The following is a 13,860-nucleotide window of genomic DNA, read 5'->3' as shown; positions in this document are numbered from 1 at the left end:
TTATAGAAGAAGAAATAGCAGTGAGTCTTGAGCTGATTTGATCCCCAGTAGTTCCGTCAGTTAAGTTTCTATTCTTGGGAGTTCTTTGGATATGGCAACTACTAGTTCATGAGTTTGACTGCTAGATGGTCCTGCTTGTTCAATCATGAAGACTCCTGAGTCAGTCTTGCTGATAGGCATCTGAATCTCAACATATTCTGACTGATTTGTTCTTCAGTGTCTAGATCGTCTTTCTCAGTCATAGTTATCTCGACTAATTCTTGTATAATTCCTCGAACAAATGCAGCTTCATCTGATTTGATCACAAGTACATCCTATGATAGGATGACTTTTGCTTCAGAGATCATTGCACAAATTTTCTCAGTCAAGGAGGAAGGAGGCAACTGTTTGCTTAGAAGGACATCCTCATTGGCATCATCATCATCATCAAATAGTTGTTGTGCAATGGATTGCACAACTTCCTTAACATTGCCAAAGTAACCTACCTTAGAGGTGGAAAAGTGACGATATCTTGCTGGCTGGGCAATTTGGCTTCCTTGGAATCAGATTCAGTTGGCTTCTTAGAGATCGACTGAAATGAGGATCCAATCACTAACTGTACCTTGGAATACACTAGCTCAAAATATTTGTGATCATTCTTCCAGAACTTGACCTTCATCTGCAGAATGACCGAGCTTTGCCAAGAATAGTTAAAATATAATGAATAAATGCAACTGGAATAATCAGTTAAAAAATTTCATGCATTCTTCTATTTAATATTGATATACTATTATTAGTACGAAATATAAATAAAGATATATATATATATATATATATATATATATATATATATATATATATATATATATATATATATATATATATATATATATATATATATATATGACCTTTCATGATTTGATGATTAACTGTTTAAATTGATGACAACAATGCTATAACAAAGTTTATAACCAAAATTAGAATTTGTTGACATTTCAAGCACATTTTTTTTATTCAAACCATTTTTTTTAAAGGTTGGTTCAAAGTTGGCTACCAAACTTTGAACACACATCCTCCATTCACACTTCACCAACCCCAAAATTTTTCCTATAAATACCATGCATTTGCATCCATTCAATCCATCCCAAAAACATCCCAAAAGCACAAGCATTTGAGTGTTGTATAGCCTAGTCATTTAGATAAATTTTAGTATGCTCTGTGGTTGCGGCAATGTCCGATCTTCCACATCAGAAAGAATTTTCTATGTGATTAGAGTTGTGTTAGTTCCACTTTGAAAGTGAGATTGTGTCTGTTTCATCCAAGAATAATTATTCTTGAAGTTCTTGGTGTCCCCTAAGTTGTTCTAGGGAGAGTTGTTGTTATATCCTATTGTTGTAGGAACGATTTGTACCCATTATTGATATAGTGGAGATTTCTTTTGTTGGACTTCGGTCTCGTGGTTTTTCCCTAATTTGGGTTTTCCACGTAAAAATCCTTGTGTCGTTTTCTTCATAATTATTATCATTGTTGATATCGTGGAAATACTTTGATCTGATATTATCGCTAAAGGGAAAAGATCAACACTTCCACTGCACGAAAAGTTATTTAATTTGGCTATCTTTCCCAACAAGTGGTATCAGAGCCACATTAGGATACATGGAAGAATCCATTGGAGGAATGTTTAAACTCAACGGATCAAATTATTCCATATGGAAGGCAAGCATGTTGGACCTGCTATATTGCAAAGATCTGTATTTGCCATTGAGTGGAGATAGTGCCAAGCCAGAAAACATATCAAACGAAGAATGGACTATACTGCATCGAAAAGCTGTCGGTTTCATACGACGTTTTATCGAACACAGTATATTTCATCACTTCGCGAACAAGAATAAAGCTGATGCTCTGTGGACCAAAATTGAAGCTATGTTTGAGAGAAAGAATGCCTTGAACAAAGCTTCGATTATCAGAAATCTTGCACGACTGAGATACAAAGAAAATGCAAATATGACAGAGCATCTGAATGCTTACCAGGGTCTAATCAACCAATCTATCACCATGAAGATTACCCTGGATGACGAAGTTACGGCACTATTATTACTGAGCTCCTTGCCAGATAGTTGGGATACTCTTGTGGTGTCGCTCAGTAATTCTGCTCCTGATGGAAAACTGACATTACAAACAGTCAAAGATTGTCTTTTAAATGAAGAGTCCAGAAGAAAGGAGCAAGTAGCCAACTCTGAAACTAAGGCATTAGTTACAGAAATAGTTGATAATCGAGGAAGAAATTACACCAGAGGACCTCATAAAGGAAGAGACAAATCCAGAGGAAAGTCCAAAACCAGAAAAGAATTCAAGTGTCATTATTTTGGAGGTCCAAATCACTATGAAAGAGAATGCAGAAAAAAGAAGAGAGATCAAAGGAATGGGACAAAGTCGGAAGAGAAAGACACGACTGCAGTTACATCTGATGGAGATATTATCATCCTTGGTGATAATGCATGTGTCAGTATATCATACCAGCAAACTGATTGGATTATTGACTCGGGAGCTTCATATCATATTACTCCACACATAGATATGTTTGCGTCCTACTCAAGTGGAAACTTTGGCAAAGTTAGAATGGCCAATCAAGGTTTGACTGAGGTCGTTGGTATGGGGAGCATTGTCTTGGAGACAGATACAGGGTGTCATCTCATTCTCAGAGATGTTCGACATGTTCCAGATATTCGATTTAACATCATCTCTACAGGCAAGCTTGATGATGATGGTTGTTCCAGTCACTTTGGTGGAGGAAAATGGAAACTCACCAAAGGATCTCTTATTATTGCTAGAGGTATGAAGCAAAATTCTCTTTACCTCATGCAAGCAAAAATATCAAATGGAGAGGTTCATGCATCTACAAAAACCTCATCCTTTGAGTTGTGGCACAAGAGACTTGGACATATTAGCCAGAAGGGAATGGAAACTTTGGCTAAGAGAAAACTCCTTCCTGAAGTATATGGTATGCATTTGGAAACTTGTGTTGATTGTTTGGCCGGAAAACAACACAGAGTTGCATTTCAAAGTTTTTCTTCATCAAGAAAAACTCAACGCTTGGAGTTAGTACACACAGATTTGTGTTACATGAAAGACAAAACTCTCGGTGGTGCGCTGTATTTTGTGACCTTTATTGATGATTTCTCACGAAAGGTCTGGTGCTTTGCGTTGAAATCTAAAGATCATGTCTTTGAGGTCTTTAAGCATTTTCACGCAAAAGTTGAAAGAGAAACAGGAAAGAAACTGAAGTGTATTCGTTCTGACAATGGTGGTGAATACAGGGGTCCGTTTGAGCAATACTATATAACTCATGGTATCAGGCTTGAGAAAAGTGTTCCAAAAACCCCTCAGCACAATGGTCTAGCTGAAAGAATGAACAGGACAATTTGTGAAAGGATAAAGTGTATGTTATCACACTCCAAATTGCCCAATTCGCGAAGCTATGAGAACTGCAATTGATTTGATCAACCTTTCTCCATCAGCTGCGTTAGATGGTGATGTTCCTAACAAAGTTTGGACAGGGAAAGATGTCTCATACAAACACTTGAGAGTGTTTGGTTGCAAAGCTTTTGTTCATATACCAAAAGATGAAAGATCCAAGTTTGATGACAAATCCAAAAAGTGCATATTTTTGGGTTATGGCCATGAAGAGTTCGGATACAGATTATGGGATTCATTGAATCAAAAGATTGTTAGAAGCCGAGATGTTGTATTCCTCGAAGATGAAGTTGGTTCTGATGCGGAACACAACAAACAATCACAATCATCCAATTCAGAATTTCCTGTAAATTTAGATCCAGTTTATTTCCCCACAATTCAGGATCACGGGGGAGAAACACAAACTGAGCATGATGAGATAATTGAGCCAATAGATGCTCAAGACAACTCTTCAACTCCACCTTCAGAAACAGAGATCAGAAGGTCCACCAGACAAAGAGTACCTTCTACGAGATACAACCCACATGAGTATGTGATGATCACTGATGGCGGAGAACCAGAGATTTACAAAGAAGCTGTATCAAGTACACAAAAAGATAAGTGGATCGAAGCAATGAAAGAAGAGATGCAATCGCTTCATGAAAATCACACCTACAACTTAGTAAAGCTACCAAAAGGTAAGAAATCACTCAAAAATAAATGGGTTTACAGGTTGAAGACTGAAGAAAATAAATCACGGCTAAGGTACAAAGCGAGGTTAGTTGTGAAAGGTTTCAGCCAGAAGAAAGGTGTTGATTTTGATGAAATTTTCTCACCAGTGGTGAAGATGTCCTCTATCAGAGTTGTTCTGGGACTTGCAGCTAGTATGGATCTGGAAATAGAACAACTCGATGTTAAGACTGCATTTCTTCATGGTGATCTAGATGAAGAAATATATATGGACCAACCTGAAGGATTCATAGTTAAAGGCAAAGAGGATATGGTGTGTCGACTAAACAAGAGTTTGTATGGGTTGAAACAAGCTCCAAGACAGTGGTACAAGAAGTTTGATACATTCATGATGAATCATGGGTACAGCAGAACCAATTCTGATCATTGTGTATTTGTTAAGAGATATGATCAGAATGATATCATCATATTATTGTTATATGTTGATGATATGTTGATCATTGGTCATGATCCAAGCAAGATAGAAAAGCTTAAGGGGGAGCTTAACAAGTCTTTTGCAATGAAAGACTTAGGATCTGCAAAACAGATTCTTGGAATGAAGATCTCTAGGGATATGGCCAATAAGAAACTATGGTTATCTCAAGAACAATACATTGAGAAAGTTCTTGAAAGATTCAAAATGGATAAAGCAAAGGCTGTTGGTACTCCACTTGCAGGTCATTTCAAATTAAGTTCCATTCAATGTCCCACAAGTGAAGAAGAAAAGAAAGAAATGGAGAGGGTTCCTTATGCTTCAGCAGTCGGCAGTTTGATGTATGCAATGGTATGTACGAGACCTGACATTGCTCACGCAGTTGGCATGGTAAGTCGATTTCTCTCGAATCCTGGCAAAGATCACTGGTCAGCAGTGAAATGGATATTCCGATATCTGAGAGATATGGCTGGTGATGTTGATTCTAGAAAGTCCACATCCGGATACTTGATGACATTTGCAGGGGGAGCAGTATCATGGCAATCAAAACTTCAAAAGTGCGTGGCATTGTCTACAACAGAAGCCGAGTATATAGCCACAACTGAAGCATGTAAAGAACTACTATGGTTGAAGAAGTTTCTACAAGAGTTAGGTTTGAGACAAGACAAATTTACGCTCTACTGTGATATTCAGAGTGCAATTCATTTGAATAAGAACTCTAGTTTACACTCAAGGTCAAAGCATATCGATGTAAGGTATCATTGGATCGGGGATGCGTTGAACGAGAAATTGTTACATCTTGAGAAGATACATACCGATGATAATGGTTCCGATATGTTTACGAAGTCATTGTCCAAAGAAAAGCTGGAAAACTGTAGAAATATTGCAGGTCTGTTTGAATCTACAAAATGAAGCTTGAGGGGGAGAATTGTTGACATTTCAAGCACATTTTTTTTATTCAAACCATTTTTTTAAAGGTTGGTTCAAAGTTGGCTACCAAACTTTGAACACACATCCTCCATTCACACTTCACCAACCCCAAAATTTTTCCTATAAATACCATGCATTTGCATCCATTCAATCCATCCCAAAAACATCCCAAAAGCACAAGCATTTGAGTGTTGTATAGCCTAGTCATTTAGATAAATTTTAGTATGCTATGTGGTTGCGGCAATGTCCGATCTTCCACATCAGAAAGAATTTTCTATGTGATTAGAGTTGTGTTAGTTCCACTTTGAAAGTGAGATTGTGTCTGTTTCATCCAAGAATAATTATTCTTGAAGTTCTTGGTGTCCCCTAAGTTGTTCTAGGGAGAGTTGTTGTTATCTCCTATTGTTGTAGGAACGATTTGTACCCATTATTGATATAGTGGAGATTTCTTTTGTTGGACTTCGGTCTCGTGGTTTTTCCCTAATTTGGGTTTTCCACGTAAAAATCCTTGTGTCGTTTTCTTCATAATTATTATCATTGTTGATATCGTGGAAATACTTTGATCTGATATTATCGCTAAAGGGAAAAGATCAACACTTCCGCTGCACGAAAAGTTATTTAATTTGGCTATCTTTCCCAACAGAATTTTATTCATTATATGTGTTTCCTAACTCGTCGCTAAAACAATCTTCCAATAATATTTGTTTGTTTATACTTTGAGGCATCAAGATGTCACTAAAATTATCAAAATCACCGCTATTTATCGATTGCACTGACACTTCATGTAACATTTCATTGTTAATTCGTACTTTTCAAGCATTTCAAAACAAGAAAATTACACTGCTTTTCCGTTCCATAATATTTCATTGTTTTTTTAAAGCTTTTATGCTTTAAAGTATATATAATTTTTTTTTAACAAAATCATCGTTTTTCGTCGACTTCAGTGGCATTTTCGTTAAGATTTCATTGTTTTTTTAAATGTTTTTCAGGCATCAAAATACCAAGAAAATTATCGAAATCAAGCTCTTTCTTTGATTTCAGTGGCACTTTCGATAACATTTCATTGTTTGTTTATATTTTCAAGCTTCACGAAAAAAAAAATCATTGAAATCAATGCTCTTTGTTGACTGCAACGCCTTTTTCGATTCAATTTAATTGTTTGTGTAAGTTTTTCAAGTATCACAAAAATAAGAAAATTACATCACTTTTTTCCACTGCAACAACACTTCCGATAACATTTTATTGTTTGTTTATGTAGTATCCCGATACCTAATTTGAGTTAATTATTGAATTAATTATATTTTTCGGTGGGATCGGAAGGACCGAACCAGGTTCGGAGCGTCCGAAGAGGGTTCGGATCATCCGAAGTGGGTTCGGACCGTCCGAGACAGGTGGCTGGACACGTGGAAGGGTTCTGGACACGTGGAAGAGTTCGGATTGTCCGATCGGGGTTCGGATCGTCCGAGACAGGTGGCTGTACTCGTGGAAGTCATGCAAGGTTCGGATCGTCCGATCAGGGTTCGGACCGTCCGAAGTGTACCGGATCGGATCGTACGAAGTGGTTCGGAGCGTCCGAACGTTGGCTATAAATAGAGGCGCGAGGCTTCATTTGTGACTCGCCATTTCAGAGTGTTCCAGAGCATTTCAGTCGTTTCTGACAGGTTCTAGTCTTTTTCCGAGGTTCGGGCACTAGCGGGGAGCTACTAGTGTTGTAGCGGAGCTGTGCTCTAGTTTGGAGCTAGCGGCACCAGTGGGCTGACTGCGGACGCAGGCGTGAGTCTAGGACTGATTGTTAGGATCTGCTGGTTTGAGGTACGAAAGTACTATCCGAGATATCCGGGTCGAGTATACATCCTTATATGTGTTGCATGATTATGTGGTGCATTGATATATGTCATATGATGCATGCTATTATGTCACGTTTTATGATGCATGTTGCATTTCATGTTGAGCCGTATCTTCTTCGAGATAGCCTTTACTGTTGAGCTGTATCTCTTTCGAGATAAGCTATATCTTGTGGGGCCGCTCAGCCCTGTCTTGTCTTGTGGACGCATGGACACCGAGAGTACACAGTGGCCGACGGGTCCGGAGGGCTTCGGTGATCCGGGACATTTTAGGTCCACGTCTGTTCTTGTAGTGGATGCAGTGACCCAGAGGAGTACCGCGCGGCACTATCCACTTGGCGCCTCTAGACTGAGCATTTTGAGATCCTTTGTTATTCCTGTTTCTTGACTACCCTGGTATCATATCATAGCATGTGCATTTCATATAGGCTTGTATACTCATGCTTTTGTACTGGGCGTTCTTATCGCTCACGTCCTTGGTTTTGTTTATCTTGGACACCCCATTCCCACGGGGCAGGCCTCAGGTTGGATGGCTCAGGAGGAGGAGGAGGAGGATGTTGAGTAGCCGGTGGAGTTATTTATTCAGTACTTTTTGTTTCGATATGGTTCTACCGTATACTTTCTTTTCATTCTGAGTTGTTATGAATTTTCGATGGGGTTGTATAACTATCATTTGTTGACCTTTTCCGCTATTATCTCTGATTGTTATTAATTAAGTTAATCGCATGCTTAGTTCTTGATTAGTAGGTGATTCTGGAACGGGTCACTACATTTATGGTATCAGAGCATGCTTATGATTTTGGGATATAGATTCTGTTTTGGGATTTTCGTGGATCATTTTACCATTTTCCCTATTCTATCTTGTAGCGATGGCTGACCACTTTGGTGATGAGAGTAGTCAGGGAAGTATAGGTCGTTGGGGTGACCAGGACGATCGTAGGCGTCATCGTGAACATCGTCATCGTCGGGATGGTCCTAGGCGTTTTGATTTGCACCGTTTCATTCAGATGGGGCCTAAACCTTTAGTCGGCGGTGAGACTCCCGATGATGCTGAGGATTGGTTAGAGCGCATGGAGAGTTGTTTCCGTGCATTCCAGTGCACCGAGGAGCAGAGGATGGAGACCCTTAGTTTTCTTCTCGAGGGCCGTGCGCGCAAGTGGTGGCGATCGACTTCTGCGCCGATAGTTCAGTCCCAGGGTAGGGTGACTTGGGCCGATTTCCGTGCAGCTTTCATGCAGCTGTATTTTCCTCCAGCCCTTCGCCAGGCAAAGACGATTGAGCTCCTGAATCTTAAGCAGGGGAGTATGTCTGTTGATGAATATCAGCAGAAGTTCTTCGAGTTGTTACCCTTTGCCCCTCATATCAGTGGCAGTTCTGAGGCCAAGTATGACCATTTCCTCCAGGGTCTTAACCAGGAGATTTTTGATCGAGTCACTGTCTGTGATAATCCTACTTCGTATGATGGATTAGTGAACCGGTGTCGCCAGGCAGAGATCAGTCTCCAGCGTGGTAGGGCTATTCTTTCCTCTAGACCTCCGAGTACTTTAAGCCCTCGATCTCAGTCTTTCAAGAAATCTGGTTCTTCTTCTTCTGGATCTGGATCACGGTCTAGCGGTGTTTTCCGCTTTGGTAAGAAGAAGGTTTCTTGTGTGCATTGTGGGAAGAACCATCCATCGGAGCAATGCCGATCAGCCGCGGGAGCTTGTTTTCAGTGCGGAGAGATGGGTCATCTCAAGAAGAATTGTCCTCAGTTGCGAGGTGGAGCAGGATCTGGTTCCGGATCTCAGACGACTGTTCAGCAGAGGAGGCAGGGTCAGGCAGTGGGTAGTTCAAATCTTCGACCTCGTGCCCAAGGTCAGGTTTTTGCGCTGAACCAGGATCAGGCTGCAGATGAGACAGAGAGAGTCATAGCAGGTACTTTTCGTTTATGCGGTATTCCTGCTGTTGTTCTTATTGATACCGGAGCATCACATTCATTCATTTCTGCACGATTTGTTAAGCGTCATAAGTTACCATATGTTTCTCTAGACGTCATTCTTTCCGTTTCTACCCCGATGGGTCATTCGGTATTAGCAAGGCGTCTAGTGATGGGTTGTCCCTTAGATTTTGAGGGTAACGAATTGATTGCGAATCTTATGATCTTGGAGATGGAAGATTTTGATTGTATTCTAGGTATAGACCTATTGACTACTTACCGAGCTACCGTGGATTGTTACCAGAAGCTTGTTCAGTTTCGTACGACTGAGAGCTCTAGTTGGTTTTTCTATGGTGAGGGAGCGCGACCTCCGATGCCAGTGGTATCTGCTCTGAAAGCCTGTCGTGCTTTAGAGGCGGGCGGGGAAGGCTACCTCATCTATGCGATTGATTCTTCCACAGGTAGTGTTGGTATAGATGATATTCCAGTGGTTTGTGAATTTCCTGATGTTTTTCCAGATGAGATTCCTGGTTTTCCTCCGGTTAGAGAGGTGGAATTTGGCATTGAGTTAATGCCAGGGACTGCACCGATTTCTCGTGCCCCCTATCGTCTTGCTCCGTCAGAGATGAAAGAATTGAAGCAGCAATTACAGGATCTTCTTGATAAAGGTTATATTCGCCCGAGTGTTTCACCTTGGGGAGCTCCAGTCTTGTTTGTCAAGAAGAAAGATGGATCTATGCGATTGTGCATTGATTATCGCCAGCTGAATCGTGTGACGATCAAAAACAAGTATCCATTACCTCGTATTGATGACTTGTTCGATCAGCTTCAGGGTACCTCTGTTTACTCCAAGATTGACTTGCGATCGGGTTATCATCAGATGAGAGTTAGAGATGATGATATTTCCAAGACTGCATTTCGTACTCGATATGGGCATTACGAATTTCTAGTTATGCCATTCGGATTGACGAATGCGCCAGCGGTGTTCATGGATCTAATGAACCGAGTCTTTCGGGATTTTCTGGATCAGTTTGTTGTGGTTTTCATCGATGATATCTTGATTTATTCTCACAGTGTGGAAGAGCATATCCAGCACTTGAGGATTGTGTTGCAGATTCTTCGCGAGAAGCAATTGTATGCTAAGCTGAGTAAGTGCGAATTCTGGATTGATCGTGTAGTATTCCTTGGTCATGTGATTTCCAAGGAAGGAATTTCTGTGGATCCTAGCAAGATTGAGGCAGTGCTGAATTGGTCACGTCCGACGACGGTGGCTGAGATCCGTAGTTTTCTAGGTCTGGCAGGGTATTATCGTCGCTTCATCGTGAATTTCTCTCAGGTAGCTAGACCATTGACGCAACTTACTCGGAAGGATGTTCCATTTGAGTGGTCATCTGAATGCGAAGATAGTTTCAGAGAACTTCGTCGACTTCTGACTTCTGCACCTGTTTTGGCGTTACCGTCAGGATCTGATGGTTTCAGTGTTTACACCGATGCCTCTTTTCAAGGCTTAGGGTGTGTGTTGACGCAGAATGATCATGTGATCGCTTACGCATCCAGGCAGTTGAAACCTCACGAGGAAAAGTACCCTATTCATGATCTAGAATTAGCTGCTATTGTGTTCGCGCTGAAGATCTGGCGTCATTACTTGTACGGAGTTAAGTTTGAAATTTTTACTGATCATAAGAGTCTGAAGTATCTGTTCACTCAGGCTGAGTTGAACATGAGACAACGTCGTTGGATGGATCTACTGAAAGATTATGACTGCGAGATCAAATACCATCCAGGTTCTGCGAATCTTACAGCCGATGCTCTTAGTCGCAAGGTGAGAATCTCTGCACTTCAGACCAGTGCTATGATTAGTACTATCCAGGATTGTTGTTCATTGGGATTTAATTTCAAACATCGGAAAGGTATGGAGAGCATTCGTGTTGCTACCATTTTATCTGAGCCAGCTTTGTTCGCTCGGATTCGAGATGCACAGATGTCTGATCTCAAGACTCAGAGATTAGCCCGATTGGTTGGTGGAGATAGCAATTTCCATTATCAGTCTAATGGTCTTCTGTGTTTGTCTAATCGGGTTGTGGTACCAGAGGATGATACTTTGAGGGAAGAGATCTTGGCTCAGGCTCATCGAAGCAAGTTGAGTGTCCATCCAGGAAGCAACAAGATGTATAAAGATTTGAGGACACGATTTTGGTGGAAAGGGATGAAGCGCATCGTTTATCAGTTTGCTTCCAAGTGTCTTGTTTGTCAGCAGGTTAAGGCAGAGCACCGTCGACCGGGAGGATTATTGCTGAACTTACCTATTCCCGAATGGAAGTGGGAGCATATCGCGATGGACTTCATTACTCACTTACCATTGTCTTCGAGGAATAGTGATGCTATTTGGGTAGTGGTGGATCGACTCACCAAATCTGCTCAGTTTCTGCCATATAACCGTGATTTCACTTTCGATCGTATGGCTCGATTGTACATTCAAGAGATTGTACGTTTGCATGGGGTGCCAGTCAGTATTGTTAGTGACAGAGATCCTCGTTTTACCTCACGATTTTGGGGTAGTTTTCAGTCGGCATTGGGTACTTCACTAAGTTTGAGTACGGCTTATCATCCAGAGACCGACGGTCAGACGGAGAGGACTATCCGTACACTTGAGGATATGATGCGAGCTTGTGTGATGGATTTCGGAACCGCTTGGCAGGATCATTTGGCTTTGATTGAGTTCGCGTACAACAACAGCTATCATCGTAGTATTGGTATGGCACCATTTGAGGCGTTGTATGGGCGACGTTGTCGTACTCCATTATTCTGGGACGAAGTTGGGGAACGACATGTTGAGGGACCGGAGTTAGTCCAGCAGGCTATTGATAAGGTTGCAGTAATCAAGAAACGGATTAAGATCGCTCAGGATCGACAGGCTAGTTATGCGAACACCAAGCGGCGACCTCTTTATTTTCAGCCAGGTGAGAAAGTGTTTCTCCGAGTTTCGCCTTTTCGCAGGATTTTGAGATTTGGTCTCAAGGGTAAGCTGTCTCCGAGATTTATTGGTCCATTTGAAATATTGGAAAGCGTGGGAGATTTGGCTTACAGACTTGCATTGTCGCCGTACCTATCAAGTATTCATGATGTGTTCCACGTATCTTTGTTGAGACGATACGTAGCAGATGAGTCTCACATCTTGCATCCCTCTGAAGTTCAACTAAATTCGGATTTGTCTTATGTGGAACGACCAGTTCGGATTCTAGATCGCAAAGACAAGGTGTTGCGGAATAAGATCATTCCTCTTGTCTTAGTTCAGTGGCAGCGCAGAGGCACTGAAGAAGCCACTTGGGAGCTAGAGAGTCGTATGCGTTCGGAGCATCCAGAGCTCTTTTGAGTTATGCTTGTATATGTTTGTGTTTGCAGTTGTAATCGAAATATCAGTTGTATTCAACAACAATTGAGATGTAATAACGATGTTGTTATTCCGTTTTGTTCATCCTATAAACCTGATTTCGAGGACGAAATCTTTTTAAGGAGGGGAGAATGTAGTATCCCGATACCTAATTTGAGTTAATTATTGGATTAATTATATTTTTCGGTGGGATCGGAAGGACCGAACCAGCTTCGGAGCGTCCGAAGAGGGTTCGGATCATCCGAAGTGGGTTCGGACCGTCCGAGACAGGTGGCTGGACACGTGGAAGGGTTCTGGACACGTGGAAGAGTTCGGATCGTCCGATCGGGGTTCGGATCGTCCGAGACAGGTGGCTGTACTCGTGGAAGTCATGCAAGGTTCGGATCGTCCGATCAGGGTTCGGACCGTCCGAAGTGTACCGGATCGGATCGTACGAAGTGGTTCGGAGCGTCCGAACGTTGGCTATAAATAGAGGCGCGAGGCTTCATTTGTGACTCGCCATTTCAGAGTGTTCCAGAGCATTTCAGTCGTTTCTGACAGGTTTTAGTCTTTTTCCGAGGTTCGGGCACTAGCGGGGAGCTACTAGTGTTGTAGCGGAGCTGTGCTCTAGTTTGGAGCTAGCGGCACTAGTGGGCTGACTGCGGACGCAGGCGTGAGTCTAGGACTGATTGTTAGGATCTGCTGGTTTGAGGTACGAAAGTACTATCCGAGATATCCTGGTCGAGTATACATCCTTATATGTGTTGCATGATTATGTGGTGCATTGATATATGTCATATGATGCATGCTATTATGTCACGTTTTATGATGCATGTTGCATTTCATGTTGAGCCGTATCTCCTTCGAGATAGCCTTTACTGTTGAGCTGTATCTCTTTCGAGATAAGCTATATCTTGTGGGGCCGCTCAGCCCTGTCTTGTCTTGTGGACGCATGGACACCGAGAGTACACAGTGGCCGACGGGTCCGGAGGGCTTCGGTGATCCGGGACATTTTAGGTCCACGTCTGTTCTTGTAGTGGATGCAGTGACCCAGAGGAGTACCGCGCGGCACTATCCACTTGGCGCCTCTAGACTGAGCATTTTGAGATCCTTTGTTATTCCTGTTTCTTGACTACCCTGGTATCATATCATAGCATGTGCATTTCATATAGGCTTGTATACTCATGCTTTTGTACTGGGCGTTCTT

This window comes from Primulina eburnea, chromosome 18 (assembly GCF_022965805.1).
Source record: "Primulina eburnea isolate SZY01 chromosome 18, ASM2296580v1, whole genome shotgun sequence".
NCBI classification, from domain to species: Eukaryota; Viridiplantae; Streptophyta; class Magnoliopsida; order Lamiales; family Gesneriaceae; genus Primulina; species Primulina eburnea.
Note: the sequence above shows the minus strand (reverse complement) of the source record.